The sequence below is a fragment of the Peromyscus leucopus genome, chromosome 10, assembly GCF_004664715.2.
Source record: "Peromyscus leucopus breed LL Stock chromosome 10, UCI_PerLeu_2.1, whole genome shotgun sequence".
NCBI lineage: Eukaryota > Metazoa > Chordata > Mammalia > Rodentia > Cricetidae > Peromyscus > Peromyscus leucopus.
The window spans coordinates 74,876,456-74,894,056 of NC_051071.1; the positions used below are offsets into that span (position 1 = coordinate 74,876,456).

The 17,601-nt window shown below is 44.4% G+C and overlaps 1 protein-coding gene across 5 annotated transcripts in view; it reads left to right on the forward strand.

Moving 5' to 3' along the window:
* Window positions 1-17,601, forward strand: part of Slc4a4 (solute carrier family 4 member 4) — a 427,900-nt gene that overhangs the window by 119,079 nt on the left and 291,220 nt on the right. The window lies entirely within an intron of this gene.

The window sequence follows — 17,601 nt, forward strand, 5'->3', positions numbered from 1 at the left end:
TTAATGGACAGTTTCCTGGCTTATTCAGAGTTAGTTGTTTTTACTACACAATATAAAATGTTATTTCTCATCTACCCAGCTTTTCACTTCTATTTTAGGCAGTCACGAGTTTCGGAGAATTAGTTATTGCTGAAGATAAGTTCATGAAGACCCTGGGATACATTCCTTCTTCTTTTCATGGATCCATCCCTCTGCTATTTATCTTTAATTTTTTTATATTCTGATTGTAAAAAAATTGGCATGTGGGATCATTTTCAAGTTTTTTTTTTCTTCCAGCCACGCCATAAACATTGTACAAGCAGTGTGTGTTTCTCAGGGTAACCACCTTTCAAAAATACCCTGCTGGGTTGTGGCCAGTCCTCAGCCATGTTCCCAGTCAGTCCTCTGAGTATTATCAGTGTGTTGAGAAATCTGGCCTCTGCTCTATCAAGAGGTATGCAGCTTGGTGGTTTCTTTGCTTGGTGCCCCGTTTGGTACATAACATTTAGAAGAAGCTTCTCTTGTCCCGTATCGCTGGCTGCCACCTTGAAAGGAGTGCTTGGGGACAACACTGGAAAAACTGTACAGTTATTTCTTTCATCCTCTGCTGTGGGGTTAGCACGGCCCGAGCGCTCCGGCCAGACAGTGGGTTTCAGTCTTCCTGCTTCCAGTTAGTGACATGACCTTCATGCACTTGGGCCTGTCTGGGACAAGGCAAGGACTTTGCTGCACACTAGGGCTACCTACCAGCTCTGTCCCAAGCACCCACCATTCAGTCTACTTTTGTATCTCATCTCATGGCTTCTCTCCTACCAAAAGGTGCGAGTTATTCTTAAACTCATTTTTTCTTTTCAGGCCCAGAGAGGTACTGAGTTGAGTTATATTCATTTTGTAATTATTCTTTACTAGTCACTTAAAAAGAAATTAAAAAAAAAAAAGGTAAGACAAAGATGTTGGTAGGGCAAGGGGAGGGGGTTGCCAGAATTGGACAAAGAAATGCCATTTTAGGTTTGCCAAGACATTGCATTTGCTTTTTCAAGTGGCTTGATTCTTATTGAGACTGAATAACAGGGAATTTCTGCTAATGAATGAGATGTCGACCCTCACATCAAAATACTGCAAATCAATAGTTATAATGAAGCAATAATTGATTTGGCTGCTAACAAAGTGGCATTTATATAGCTTTGTGAATGGGTGCTTATTATATACCGGCCCTCCAAAGATCACTCCAAGCAGAAAAGATCGCGCACGTTTAAGAGGAATGGGCAGAGCATCCCCATTCGGTGTGAGCGGCCTTCAGATGCGCTGAGCTGGGGCTTTCGGGAACTGTGAGTGCAGGCTAGCCTCCACTGAGACTCTTGATCCTGGGCAGCTGGGCTGTAGGTAGGAAGCAGCAGGAATGTGAGAGTTCAAGCAAGTGGAGATTGGAGGGAGAGTAATCTTAACTGCCTCTGAGACTATTCTTGGGAAAGGGCGTTCTCCTCTGATATTAACATGAAGAAACAGTTTTTCCATTGTCGTGGCTTGTGAAATGGATTCAACTCGGTTATAGTTCACCATGTGTCCCAACACCCCAGAAAGGCAAAGTCGCAGTGCTGAAGAGCCCTTGAAGACCCAAGGGAGGTTTTACTCTGGTTTATAGATGACTGTGCCCACCCAGATAATGATATTTGAGATAAAAAGAAAAGTTAGTGCAAATGGGTGACCTTGGATGGTCTGTGTATGTAATTCCTTCTTAGAGTAGGTTTCCTCAGTGGATTATGCTTCATTTTGTTTTGGAGTGTTTATTAGAGGCAATGCTGGTTTTTATCCAGTAGGTCCCATTATTTGGGAGCTCTTCTGACCCAAATGCATGCTGCTCCCAACTTAATTTTGGAATGCTATCACAATGTACTTATTGGTTGTTTGAAACCCAAAATGTGTTTCTCCCCTAGACAGCGATGTCGGAGGGGTGCCTAGGGCTCCACTTTCATATAAACCCACACAAGTCTGTACCCCAAACAATAGCATTAGCACCATGCTTTTGCTAGTGATCTTGGCCGCGTTAGGTGCTCATCACTTAGCAGCTGTGTGATGTTTGACAGCTTGCTCCCATCCTTAAGTTTCAGATTTCAGTCTGTGAAAGGAAGCAGTAATAGTACTGGCTTCATGGACTGGTGGTGAGGCTTAAGTAATTCACATACAGTGTTTAGTTTGTCGTTTTTATTATTATTACTATAGTTTGGCCACCGTTGCAGTGAGTAGGGTTTCATGAGTTGACTTTGGAGCCAAACCAACACTTGTAATAATATTCCTCCAGGAAAAAAAAAAATCAGTTTCCTGTGCTCGGCAAGAAGGGACTCTGGTGTCACTGAGAACATCCTCTTGGTTTTTGCCAGGGCCACGGTGGACTTGTGTAGCCGGTTCTGACTTTCACGGGTTCAGCTTTCATACAAACCATGCTGGGTTGGTCTGTCAGAACCCTGACGGGTTGCCTTGCAGTCCTTTATTCTCTTGCGTGTTGAAGTACAGAGCGATATTTACAGGGATCGAGAGCGGCTCACACGCTGGTTTGCAGTTTAGTCTGGTGAGCACGGTTAGGTTTATTTGTGCTTCAGGGTTTGGCACTGTAAATATTTGTAGACTCTGTTGCGTTTTTCCCATGTATTTTTATTTATGTTTATTTATTTGTTCATTTGTTGTTGTTGTGTGTGCACACGCACCACACATGTGCTGCTGTGTAGGTGCCATAGCATGTGTGTGGAGGTCAGAGGAACGCTTTGAGGAGTCCGTTCTCTCTATCTACATTTATATGAGTTGTAGGGATTGAACTCAAGTGGTCAGGCTTGTGTAGCAAGTGCCTTTACCCACTGAGCCATGTTGCTGACGCTGCCATGTAATTTAACTCAAAGGAGGGGGGTGAAATAATAGGTGTTTTTTGCTAGGAAGCGTAGGCCTCTTAGACTTGCATTTCAAAGAATCATGGTTCAAAGTGGGTTTTTAAATTTTTCAATACACGTATTTATTTACTTATTTTTGTGTATATGAATGTGTGTGTGTGTGTGTGTGTGTGTGTGTGTGTGTGTATGTGTATACACAGTACGTGCCATAGTGTGTGTGCTGAGAGGTCAGAGGTCAACTTGCAGGATTCTGTTCTCTTCTACCATGTAGATCCTGAAACTCAAACTTGGGTCATCAGGCTTGGCTCCAAGTGACTGTGCCCACTGAGCCATCTGGCCAGCCTTTCTAGACTTCATTTTGTTTAGCATCACCTGGAAAGCATTAGGCATGCCAAAGCCAATCCAGTTTTCATAGACAGAGCCTGCGTATGAGGCACGAGAGAATGGTGTAGCCAGAAGTTTCTCCAGTCCTACCAGGCCCTGTGGTTAGGACGAATCTCTCCCATTCATGTCCCACAGCCGCTGGGTCCCAAGTAAACACACAGAGGCTTATATTATTTACAAACTGTATGGCCTATGGGTCTGGCTTCTTGCTAGCTAGCTCTTATAACTTAGCTCAATCCATAACTATTAATCTCTGTATTGCCATGTGTTCTGTGGCTTTACCTAGGTCCCATAACATGTTGCTCCTTGGATGAGGGTTTGGCCTGTTCTCTGCCTCTGCCTTTCTTCTTTCTGTCTCTCTCTTGGATTTCCCACCTGGCTATAACCTGACTCACCATAGGCTAGAGCAGCTTTTTTATTAACCCATCATAACAACACATATTCACAGCATACAGGAAGATCATCCCACCGCATTTCCCCTTTTCTGTCTAATCAAAAAGGAAGGTTTCAACTTCAACATAGTAAAATTACATATAATAAACAGTTATCAAGTGAGAATTACAGTTAAAATATCTAGTCCATTTGTATTTGGCAAACTTAAAGAAAATACTCCATCATCTATCCTATTTTTATGAGTCTAAATTTTATATCTAATTTATCTTATAATTATAACATAATATAACTAAGGAAAGTTATAATTATAACTATCTAGTCTTCAACTCCATCGAAGACCCCAGAAGGATCTAATATTACCTAAGTAAACAGGAAATGCATTGTAAGCACCTTCCACAATTCTGGAAATGACAGAGGCAGCTGACTGCCTGGACAGTCACCCAAAGTTCCTCTGCAATGTTGGGGCACCCATCTTCAGTCTACAGGCCTAGCGTTTCTCATCACTTCTCCCCATGTCCTATAGAATATCTGGCAGTCTCCTCTGCGGACCAGGAACCTAAATGACCATCTCTCCTTGCTTTGGCAAAATTCAGTGGTCATTTTCCTATTGGTCCTGTATGTCCAGTTTATACAACTGGGCAAGGGCACTTTTTTTTTTTTTGCCCAGTGATCAACTTTTGCCACAAAGAAAGTAAACTCCATTAATGAGTTTCTTCATCCTCTTTGAAGTAATTGGTGCTGCCAGGAGCAGATGTGTCTCATTGTCTAGAAAAGTCAAAGTTCTTAAAACATTTTAAATACCATATTCTGTAGTTCTTGAAGTGTTTGAAGATTACCTACTTAATTGAAATATATCTATATATACCTAGAAAACTTAACATGACTCTAAGTTTGACTATCATAGATGATTAATTATAATCTGTATTTCTTAATTATACAATATAATTAAAAATGAGTTACATAAACATAATACCTTAAATAAGAGTATATATATATATATACACAACATAACAAAATTAACTTTAAATCTGTATAAACTAAAATCCATAGCAATGTAAAACATTTCAAACAAGTTCTTGCTCTTTAAAAGTAGATTCAATAATCTACCCTTTTATCCTATCATATCTATATCCCCTTTTCTTCTTTAGAAAGTGATTGCACTTATAATCAACCTCCTTTAAATAAAAATAAACATTTATAAACAATATTTTGGGAATTTGGGCATGGCTTCACATACTACTTCCTGCTGTTTGGGTCGCTGGCAATCTCATGGGCATCCTGAGAAAATTAAGAATTATAGTTAAATCTCGGCTGAAGTAGTCTGTGAGGCTGTATCGACCTTTCAGGGGGTCTTGGTTGATCAAACCATATTGGCTTAGAAGCAATCCATAGGTTCTCATCTGCTGTGGAAACAATAGCAGAACCTCTTTTCAAAAGCAATGTATCCTTAGACACAAATTTTGAAGTCAAGATATCTTTAAAATATACATATTGGTTTAACTGAGTAGTCTTTACAATCAAATGTTTTTCTGCAGTTAAAAATCCCAAAGAAAATATAATCCAGACTCTCCATGTAATTTCCATCTTTATGTGGCTTATTTTTTTTATATTACTTTATTCTTCTTTTTTTTTTTTTTTTTTTTTTTTTGGTTTTTTCGAGACAAGGTTTCTCTGTGTAGCTTTGCGCCTTTCCTGGAACTCACTTGGTAGCCCAGGCTGGCCTCGAACTCACAGAGATCCGCCTGCCTCTGCCTCCCGAGTGCTGGGATTAAAGGCTTTATTCTTCTTTTTAAGGACTTTATTATTTTAAAAACTATATCTTTCTTTTTTATGATTGTCTTTACCTTCTGACCATTGTTTTTAACTGCAGTGTGGCTAGGACCAAAGCTGCAGACCCAGCTGCTGGCTCCACCCCTGACTTGGCTTTTCAACATGGCGGAGTTATGTTTACTGCCAGTTCTGGGAAGCAGAGTTAAGTAGTATGCCTGCATTTTAAAGCTGTGGCTGTGTTCCCAAGGCCACAGCAACAGCTGGGAGAAGCCTCTTTGTATTGCTGCCCAGGCTCGTTAGAAACCATAGGAGTCTGCTGTGTTGCTGCTGAAGCCCACTGCGGCCAGGAGACACGTCTCTGTACTGCAGCCCTCCATGAGTAACATGAACTGGGAAGGTGCTCTTAGCTACATTTAAAATCTCTTCTTAAGCTCTCCCAGGTTTTAGGTGGAAGCTCTTGCAAATCTCTCCCACCTGTGTCCTGCAGCAGCTTGGTCCCAAGTAAATACACAGAGGCTTATATTATTTACAAACTGTATGGCCTATGGGTCCAGCTTATTGATAGCCAGCTCTTATAACTTAACTCAACCCATAACTATTAATCTATGTACCACCACGTGTTCTGTGGCTTTACCTGTGTCCCATAACATGTTGCTCTGTGGATGAGGGTTTGGCATCTCCTCTACCTCTGCCTTTCTTCTTTCTGTCCCTCTCTTGGATTTCCTGCCTGGCTATAACCTGACTCACCATAGGCCAGAGCAGCTTCTTTATTAACCAGTCATAGCAACACATATCCACAGCATACAGAAAGACCATCCCACAGCAGATAAGGCCACAAATGAAGATGCTGAGATCATATAGTCCTTTTCTTTCATTATGTCTAAAATTAGGGTTATAGGTGTAGGTTTTACAGTTATTAATTATTTGGGAATAGATCCATATTTGCAACATGTAAGTGCATTTGTTATAATTTATATTCATGCATTCTTTTGTGATGAATTGGTCATAAAGAATAGGGTGATTTTAAAAATTTCAAAAGTAGGCCCGGGGAGATGGCTGAGTGGTTCAGTACTTGGCAGTCAGTTGCGAGTCCTAGAATTTGGATCCCCAGAATCCACAATAAAGCAGGGTGGGCATGGTGGCCTTCTGTAATTCAGTGCTCAGGAGGTAGAGATGGGGTCCCCAGAGCAAGCTTGCTAGCCATATCAGTGAGCCGTGGGATTGATTGGGATATCTTGGCTCATTGACTAAGGTGGACAGGCAGTGGAAGATGATTTTTGATAGCAGGCTTGGGCCTCCTCGTGTACAAGCACCAACACATACCATATCCCCACATGCAGACATGAGCACACACTTACGTATACCATACATGTCAAAGTGCGATTTCTTTCCAAAATATTTTATTTTGGAAAATTTCAAACTGGGAATTATGAAGGAGTAAGAGAGAACAGTACAATATCCTGCCCCTGCCCCTAGCATCTATGGGCATCCCATTCCTGCCCCCAGATATCTGTATGTATCTCAACCCTGCCCCTAGTTTCCAATGGACACCCCACCCCTGCCTTTAGCTATCTGTGTACACCCCACCCCTGCCTCTAGCTATCTGTGTACACCCCACCCCTGCACCTAGCTATCTGTGTGCACCCCACCCCTGGTTTTAGCTGTGCCCACAGTTCACCCCTCAGCTTCCCCATGTGGCCAGTTTGGTCTCACTCCCCTGCTCCCTGTACCGTCTTCTTCCCGGGAGATTTTAAAGCAAGTCCTAGTTTGCAGCGCTTCATCAATTAATGCCTCTGTACATTTCTAAGAAATACGAACATTAAAGCAGACATGGTTTGTGTGTGTGTGTGTGTGTGTGTGTGTGTGTGTGTGTGTGTGTATGTGTATAGGGGGCATTAAAGAGTAGAGACAGGTGGATTTTGGGAACTCACTGACCAACCAGACTAGCTGAAACAGCAAGCTTCAGATTCAGTGAGAGAGCTTGTACAGAGAGAAAAAAAGGGAGCCATGGAGGAAGACACCCAGGACCACCCCCCTCCTCATGTGTATGCATAGTATGCTAGTGCATGGGTATGTGTGTATGCATACTGGCACACACATGTACATATATTACACACACACACTATCATAAAATGGGGGAAAATAGTCAAGAAATATCCAGTGCTACTTACTCTCACACCTAATAAAATCACCAACAGTTCCTTAGTAACAGCCAATACCCAGTTAATATTCAAACTTTTTCGATTGTCTCCAACTTTTTCTAAAGAAGTTGATTTGTGCAAATTAGGACTTCAGCCCACACTTTGTGTTTGGCCTTTGTCTCACAGGGGTCCTTTGTTTCCTGACCATGTTGGAGTGTTATTTTTTTGGTGGGAAGAGCATCTCCTACAGCATGGGTCACTCTTCTTTCCACCAGGGCCAGACTAATCCTTTATTCCATTTGATACAGGGAGGCCAGTCCAGGGAACCCCCACTTTCAATCCAGCCAGGTTCAGCAATAGAATCTGTGATTTCCACACGCCCTCTGCTCTCTTAATATGAATCTAGAAAACTCATGATTGAAACCCACTTGGAAGTAGTAGTCTGTTACTATTTAAGGTATAGATTTCAGCCACAGGCTTCAATACTAACAGACCAATTTCACTGTATTCCCATGATGTCTGTGTGCTAATTGTTGGCATTGGCTTCTTCAGATACTAAGCATTACATTGCTGAGGCAAATTCAGGTAGATGACGGTTTAGGGGTACCTCCCTAAGTCTTGTGCTGTAGAGACAATGAGGCAGACAGTGGTAACGATGTTTAACATGAGCTGGTAGAGATTACCTTTATGTCAAGCACCTTCACTGGGCTGGAGCTGAATTCTGGGCTAAAGTTGTCGTCGTCATCTTCTTCTTCTCCTCTCCTCCTCCTCCTCCTCCTCCTCCTCCTCCTTCTTCTAATTGAAAATAGATTCTTCTCTTATATACTACATCCCAACTACAATTTCCCCTCCCTCCAGTCCTCCCAGCTCTCTCCAGCTCCCCTCTCCTCACAGGTCCACTGCCCCTCAGAAAAGAGTAGGCAGACCTTCAAGAGAACAACAACCAAACAGGACAAACCAGGACACATGAAGACAAGGCAAAGGTCCTCATATCGAGACTGGACAAGGCACTCCAGTGGGTGGAAGAGTCCCAAGAGCAGGCCAAAGAGTCAGAGACACACCCGCTCCCACTGTGAGGAGTACCACAGAAACACCAAGCTAACAGCCAGGGGCTAAAGTTCCCTTAGGTGTCAGTGGGTTGCTGAGAGTGGCGTGGCCTAGCTTCTGGCACAGCGTGGAAGGAGGCTGACTCACACGTTTGCTTGTAATCTAGGCTAAAAGGACGAGGTCCCTGGGAGGTCTAAGTAGGTCCAGGCAGCGCCATAATGGAAAATGTTTGTGCAGTAGCAGACCTGTAGACATTAAAGGAAGCTGTCAGCTTGGGGGCATCACTGCTGTTGAGACCCTGCAGTGGCCTTCTGCGTCTTCAGGGTAGTTACCAACGTTCTCCATCTTTGACTGGAGTGAGGTAGGATGTCAGAGTAATTTTGATTTGGATTTCCTTAAAGGCTAATGATATTGATTTTTTTTTCATATGTTTGTTAGTCATTTGTGCTTCATTTGAAAAGTGTCTGTTCAGTTCATTTGTGATTTATTGATTGGGTTGTTTGTTCTTTTGGTGTTTAAGTTTTTTGAGTTCTTTAGATGCTGATTGCAAATTCTCTGTGCAAAGGTTTTCTCCCATCTTCTCTACTGTTTTTGTTTTGGTGTGGAGAATCTTCTTAGACACTTTTCATTTGTGTTTTGAGGCAAGATCTCACTGTGTAGCCTGGGCTGGCTTCAAATTCAAGATCTTATTCTTTTAGCTTCTCAAATGGATGCTGAGTTGGCAGGTGTGTGCCACTTCATGAGGCACAGAAGATTTTAATTTGATACAATCTGATTTGTCAGTTGTTATTATCTCCTGAGCCAACTACTATAAAATCAATGTAGAGATTCCTTAAAAAAATAAAAATAGAACTGTTACCTGACACAGCTCTATTCCTTCTGGGCATATACCCCTAAGCATCAAAACCAGCCTACTGCTGAGACACCTGTGTGCCCATATTTCCTGCTGCAGTATTCAAAATGGTCAAGTTACAGACTCAGCCTTGGTGCTTATCAACAGATGAATGGATAAAGAAAATGTGGCATATATACATGGTGGACTTGTAGTCAGCCATAACAAGAACGAAACTATGTTAGTTATAGCAATGTCGATGGAGCGGAGCTCTTGTTAAGTGAAACCCGGCAGACTCACAAAGACAAGAAGCTCCCACTTCTGGGCATATGTAGAACGAGGGGCAGAGAATGGATGTGAAAGCAAAAAGAGGGACTATTAGGGATGTGGAGGGGAAAAGAGAATGTGGGGGTGATAAAAAAAAGGCATAAGAAGGAACGAATGTGTTCAGAGGACACCACATGCATGTACAGAAATGGTGCAGTGTGGCTTTGTATAAGGATACGCTGTATAGCACGCAAAATAATACGGGCATATGAAAAGTGGGTCTCTAGAAAGATGGAATTAGATAGTCAAGTTTACTTTGTACAGTGCTTGTCGTAGAAGTTGGCAAGTAGTAAGTATTTGAAACGTGACTGAATTAATAGATAATGAGACAATCCCAGGTGAGGACATTACTCCTCCTACTCTGATAAATAGACATGGTATTAAACCAACTCCTAAAGACATATGGTTATCCCCATACTTGACTGAATCGACGCTCATCGGAGAGCTTCTGTTTGCAGTAGACGGCGAATCACACGGAGGCACACAACTGGCCGAGGTGCAGAGACTAAGAGTCTGAAGAACGTTCAGCCCTAAATGGAACATGTATGCTGTGCTCCCCTCTCCCCCAGGGGCTCAGGGATTGCCATGGAAGACTGGTTTGGATGAAACAGTGTCTTTTGGACACAGCAGAGCAGCTCCATGTCTGAACTCACAGTGGGTGTGACAGTGTGCACAAGACCCGTGTCAGCGTGAGCCGGACCACGTCCCAGCATGGAGAAGGGGTTGGGGTTTGGGTGTGAAGTTTTCCGCTTAGCCAAGGAGCTACTGGCAATTGTTAGATGCTGGGAGAAAGAGGGTCAGTTTTTTTTTTTTTTTGGTTTGTTTGTTTATTTTTTTTTTCTAAGACTATTGTCCCTGATTAGTTAACCCCACTCCAGGAGAAGGCCACACACATCCGAGAGTATTTGGTCAACCCATATTGGCCTTGATAGAATAAAAAAGACAAACTGTTGGGTGATAGGGAAGAGGGCGGATGTGGGAAGAGTTGGGGGAGATGGGAGTGAATTTAATCAGACCATGAAGTTGTCAAAGAACTAACTGAAAGTAAGGTATTGAGTGAGGTAATTCTTGAGGTAAAAACTTGACTATCTAATTCAATCTTTCTAGAGACCCACTTTTCACATGCCCGTATTATTTTGTGTGCTATACAGCGTATCCTTATACAAAGCCACACTGCACCATTTCTGTACATGCACGTGGTGTCCTTTGAACACATTCGTTCCTTCTTATGCCTTTTTTATCACCCCCACATTCTCTTTTCCCCTCCACATCCCTAATAGTCCCTCCTTTTGCTTTCACATCCATTCTCTGCCCCTCATTCTACATATGCCCAGAAGTGGGAGCTTCTTGTCTTTGTGAGTCTGCCGGGTTTCACTTAACAAGAGCTCTGCTCCATCGACATTGCTATAACTAACATAGTTTCGTTCTTGTTATGACTGACTACAAGTCCACCGTGTATCAGAAGTGTTCAAGTGGCATGCCATGCCATATTAAAATAATGGTAGAAAACATGAGAGCCAAGAGGTGTACTCACTCAAATCTCTACTTCTACATCTGGTGTTCCTATTTTATAGGGAAACTTAGTCTTGGTAAATTTACAGGCCTTGGTCAATACCACACTGGGGGAGAGGGAGTAAGAGCTGAGGATAGGAATCTGTGTGTGTGAAAACATCATCATGAAACCCATTATGTGACAGGCTGACTAAGAAATTTAATATGAAACTGCTTAAAAAAATGAACAACTTGAGTGTCCTCAATAGCTGCCCCTGTATTGTCGCTGGTCTTCAAATCCTTCAGTTAGAATCTTCAGCGTTGTGTAAGTCCGTCAGGCAAACTGTGACAGTGTCCAGATGGAAACAATGCCTTTATAATATGATGCTTAACTCCTTGCCTGGAACTGATGAAGACCTTACCAAATGCCAGCAGCCTCATCCTTGCCAGCTGGGTGGTGGTTCAGGATGGGCAGTGTGAACTGTCTGGCTGCCACATTGGTGAGAGAGGGGGGGAGGGGACGCCCCTTCTTTTCTGATGTCATTTCTATGTGTCAGAGGTGACCAGGGCAGAGGCTATACCAGATCTGGTGCCATGTGGCTGACTCCCAGCCTTGTGTCCTGAAAAAAAAAAATCCCTGCTTTTGAGTCCCTACCTGTCTGCCATCTTGAATCTAATCTTAGATTAATATACATTAATCCAAAGTAAATGTATATAGAACCCTAGACTGATATAAATGTCAGTGTGACGTATTTGTGGTGTTTACTTATTGGTGCTGCCTGTGGACTGACTACCATAGATAATCTACCACTGACCAAGTTGAAATGTCTGGAGTTTAAGATTATATGAATGAATTACACACAACATGCAGCCCTTGGGGCTGTCACTTTGAGCATAACCCCCTAGAGATACATTGTCTTAGCTTGTGACTCAGTGGCTCATCTGTGCCTCCTGCTAAGCCATATTCCATGATATGGATGGGCTAAACCCTTTTAACCACTCACCCATAGAAAGGCACTTGGGGTCAGTTCTAGTGTTTTTTTTTTTAAAGCTATTATGAATAAAGCTGCGACGAGTATTCACGTCCAGGTCTTGGTGGGAACTTATCTCTGGGATAAGTGCCTGAGAGGACAAAGGAACGTTTAAGGCAGCTCTAGAATTATGTGCAGCATGATCCTGCTTTGGGTTGCAGTTTTGCTTTTTATTCAGCCTGAAATCTGATTTCATGTGGGGCCACATTTCCCTGGCCCTTGGCCTGTGTCAATGACCAAGCTGATTAGGGAGCTCCTGAATTGGGAGGGAGGTTTACTGTTTACTCTGTTTCGTGGCCTGCAGATCTGTGGGAGGCAGGGCTACCATCAATCACGCTTGTCAGTTTCTCTGTGTTGATCTCTCTCTCTCTCTCTCTCTCTCTCTCTCTCTCTCTCTCTCTCTCTCTCTCTGGAATACATCTGTCTAAAGCTTCAGCACTGTGCATGGTTAAGCCAATGACCACATTGTTCTCTCTCACTTCCTGTGGGGATGCTAGGCCCTCAGGGAGCTCTGTGAACTTTTGAAGGGAACAGTTTCAACTTTCCCTCTCAACTGCCTGCAGTCGGCTGTAGTGAACACATGCTGCCAACAGATGGCAGTACACTTTGCCGTGCCGAGATGTCTCTTCTCTCGTCACCTGTGACTCTTTGACAGTACGATGGTCTTGCTGTACATGTTGCAAATCCGGACGACACATTTTTGCAAAGCAACAAAAGCACCAATAAAATGCTATTGGTTAAAAAGAAAAACTCAGAAGAAAGCGTTTGCAGCGAGCATCTAATAAGAGTGATTCTTCACCTCCTTAGAAGTGATGTGGATAGGGAACGGCTTGGGAACGCTCGTGGGAGTGGACAGTTCTGGAGGCTAGGTTGATCGTTGCATTTTTTATAGTTCCTGAGTAGAAAACTGTGATGTGCTGCGTTCTACCTCTCATCTGACTTAAGACCAGCCAAAAGGGCAGGCATAGCCAAATTTTGGGCTTTGAGACTTGCAATACCTTTCGGTCCACAAGGAAAGCTCCCCAGCAGTATAATTACCACAACAGCAATGCCTAACATGAAAGCCTTCATTTCCAGTACTTTTCCACTCCCTATACATGTCTGTGCCTTAGGGCATGTGCGCACAGCACTCTTTGACATTTGCTGCGTACAGGAAGGCTTTTATAAAGCCAGAGGTGATGGGGTTCGTTGGATGTCATAAACAGACCAAGCTGGCAAGGATAAAATAGAATGAATTTACATACAAGGTTAACTAATAAAATTGAAGCTGCGTGCACACATTGACCCAGTGATGTCAGACTCTAGTTTGGACATGTTGACAGCTGGAGTCATCCTGCTCCCCGGTGCCATCTCTGGAAGCAGTCAGAAGTCCCCGACAACACTCATCTTTGGACACCCTGGCCCAGGCTAGGGAAGATAGGGGGCTGGTTTTGGACTCTGACGACAAGCCCTAGCATGGCCCCTCTCCACTGTGGCTAGCACGCTGCCTTACAGTGTGTGTGTGTGTGTGTGTGTTCCGTTCCCTTAGATGCCACGCTCCGAGAACCCACCCAGAGTTGCCATCCTGCGGTGACGAGGAGGCAGGTGGCTGCAGCTCAGGCAGCTAGCCGCCTTTTTGCTGGTGCACCCCTTGGCAAAAGCCCCAGGCTAAGAGAGAACTGTGCTGCCTGAAGTTCTAACTCCGAAACCAGATGCTGTTACCATAGAGACAAGTGAACTGCTACCGTGGGAGGCACGGCGGCAGCGGCGGCGGCGGCGGGGAAGGATGGTAGAGGGAGGCAGGAGGGCAAGTGAGGCGAATCTAAAGGCTAGCATACCCGAAGACCTTCAACCTTTAGCGGGACTGGGACTAGCAGGCCGGTGTTCTCCAGACTTGTGTGCTGGCGGCCTGCCACTTGCTGACTGGCTGAGTGGCAGCTGCTGGCGCTGTGAGTACTAGTTGGTGAGCACGTTGGCAGTTGGCGCAGGCTCAGGGGGGGTGGGATCTCAGAGGGCTGGAATGTGGATGGGTGCTTGGGGCCCAGTGGCCGACAGTTCTGCACAAATGTTTCTCGTGCCGGACTTAAGTCACCCTCACAGGCCTGCTCAGTGATTAGGACCGGCTGGTGAGAGGCCTGCCCATTTGGCAGACCATTTGACATGTGTTCCAGTTAAATCATTTTGCTATCCCAGAATAACGGAGACTATGAACAGCCCCACCATGGGTCTGGACTTGTATGGCAGGGGTATCACTTCTCCGATCAGAGCCCAGGTGGAAGGAAGGCAGCGTTGATCCCAAAGTGGATTTTTACCCTGACTGGTGTGACTCTTAACCCCCTGATGCATGGTGAGGAGCTTCCAAATCAGTTCTGAATTCTGCCTCGTGCTAGCGATGTGAGCAATGCTGAAGCTGCGTGGAAGCACACTTCCTCCTCATTTTCAGCAAAAATGCAGGGCACGTGCAAGGGACATTTTTAAGGATGGGTTTGGGGGCCTGATTAGGGACTGGATGAGTTAATTTCTTCCAACTGATTTATAGAGGGGAAAATGGTTGGGTCAGCCACTTTACATGGTATCTCTGTCTTACTAATAATAGCCAGCAACTGCAAAGAGGACGTAAGACTGAAGAACTGATATGTGTCATGTAAAGATGGGGAAAGCGGGGAAATCTCTCTGGTCTGTGGAGAGGGCCAAGTTCACCAGGATGACCTTGCTCTTGAGGCGGAGCAAGGGCTGCCAGGTTTTATGTTTTTGCTTTGTTTCGCTTGCCCCTTTTCCGCAGAGAGGAGGTCTGTTTTCAGGCGCTCTGCGTGATCCATCAGAAAGAAGGAAGTTCTGATGACTTGCTATGTATAGGCTTGAAGGGAATGTGAACTATGCATCAAAGAGCCAAGGAATGCACCAATCATGACCCCCCACTCCCTACTCAGACGGTGGGGCTGGGCAGTGTTCTCAGCTTGGCCAGAGGGCTTATGCACTGACTTTTCTACCTCCCTTTCCAATCGTCTCCGGCTTTCTTGTTTTTCCTTTTCTTTGGCTTGTGGCATGCAATTTTGGAAAAGGCTTAGATTTCGAGGTTAAATGTTTTCTTTAGAAAATATATCAAGAGACAACAAAATATTTTCGGACCCGCCCGATGGGTGAGAGCGTACAAAGTGAAGCCTACATTTAGTTGTGTTACATTCAGCATGCTGACTGACCTGGGGTCAGTTCTGAGAAGAGATGAGGGACAGACTCTTTCTATTTTTCCAAAGAGAACAGTGCACAGTTAGGGTACGTGCAGCACTGTAGCTCTCTGGGATTTCGTTCTTAAAGCTTCAGTGGGGTTTTCAGAAAATATCCTCATTAAGCTGTCACTCTTATCTGTGTATACAAATACTGGGTAACTAATGGCTCCTTGCACTTTGGACTGCTCCCTGACCTCCAGGGGAAGTCTTCAAGAAGGTAGATGTGACTGTGTATCGCAGTGTGCAGGCCGCACAGTAGATGCTCAGTTAATATTTACTCCCCTCCTCACTGGGGGGGGGGGAGGCAGGAAAGAGAAGAGGGAGCAGACGAGCACCCTCTCTGTTCCTGTCTCCCCCAACCCTGAGCATGGCCTGTTTCAAAGCGCTTCTGGTATAGACAACCGCATCCTCCTTGTTGCCAAAGCCAGCCTTTGCTTCCCCGTCTGTCTCTCTCAGCTTTCAGATGGAGTTCTCTGCTCTCTCTGAGTTCCCTGAGGTCACTCATACCCCATGTCCACTTGCCTCACTGCCCGATTTGGGGATGTTGGTGTGTTTTAGCAGGTGGTCTCAGGTCTCCTCCCTTGGGCCTATTCTTCCTTCCTGCATGAGTGCGTCTGGTAATAGCCTCAGCCCCGGCTTGATGCATGACCATTGCCATGTTTGAGTACCAGCCGCAAGCCCCTCGTTCCAGGCCCCGGCGGCTGCGATCCCATCAGCAACACTTTATGTGCAGGGTGCACACCTCCCTCTTAGAGAGTGTACAGAATGGACGACTCTCTTTCTCACACGGTCCCCTCCGTTCTTGTGCTAGTTTGGGAGTTTCTCTTGCTCCCTAACCACCTGTTTCCCACGCCACGGGTCGAGCGATCCTTTGAAAAGGGAAAACAGACCATACCTTCCATGTTGACCCCCTTCCCCTGGCTTGCATGACCTGGTTCTCTCCAGTGTCAGCTGTACAGTTGACCCCTTGCTGTCTAGATCTGACATCAGTTCTCGGATGGTGCTAAGCTTTCCCACCCCAGGGCCTTGTCACTTGTTGTTCCCTTCGCTTGGAAGGCTAGACAGCCCCTGGTGCTGCGTCACGCTGCGCAAAGATCTCACTGCTGCTCTCTGACATTATCTTGTTCATTGTTAGCTTTTTTTTTTTTTAAAGGAACTTTTTTATTTGTAGATTTGTTCCCCTCCCTCTGAAGAGTATCAGGAATATAGCAAGCAGTAATTAAATATTTGCTGAACCCGTGAGTAGCGCTGTATCATTTAATCTTCCTGGGAACCCAAGGCTCAGAGAGACTGGTAAATGGCTTGGCTTCTTAGTCTTTAAGGTATTTCATTCCCACTATAATCCTGCTGACTGACCCATATCTTGTTTATACGTTTAGTTTGAGTACAGAGAGGTATTCCAACGTGTCAGGATGAGCTGTCTTGCATGAGGCTCATATCCCCAAAAGAAGACTCTTGCAGGGTCCCAAAGTCCTATGTTTCTTTCCATCCAGGTCCTAGCCAGGCCTACCCCTGCTTAGCCTCTGAGATTAGATGAGATGGGGTGCAGTCAGGGTGGCATGGCTAAAGACCAGTAATGAATTTCTTAGTGACATCACTCTCCAGGGCTGGTAAAGGGAAAAAAGTGAAGAAAAAAAAGAAGCTTATTTATTATAGAATGTTATTACATGTATATGTGTATCTCTGCCTCAGTCAGTCAGTCTGTCTGTCTGTCTGTGTCTCTGTGTGTGGAGTCAGTTCTTTCCCTCTGCCATGTGGGTTTTAGGGTTCAAACTCAGGTCACCAGGTGTGGAGGCAAGCACCTTTACCTGCTGAGATACCTTACTGGCCTAGAAGACCGCGTTTATAAAACAAAGTATTGTATGCTAAGTTCGATGCTGAATGCTTTTAAGTTTGGCACCTCATTCGAATTTCAGAGCAATCAAGGCAGAGTTGATAGTATTGTGTTGAGTCACTGTGAAATTGATATGACTACTCTAATTTTATACAAGGAAAAAAAATCCCTGTGGCTCAAAAAAGTTAAGTACTGTGCTCCAGGTGGCATAAGTACTAAGTGGTTGAATTAGATTTCTGTTTCTTGCTTCTGACCTTTTATGCAAAGGTGATTGCTGGGTAAGGGAG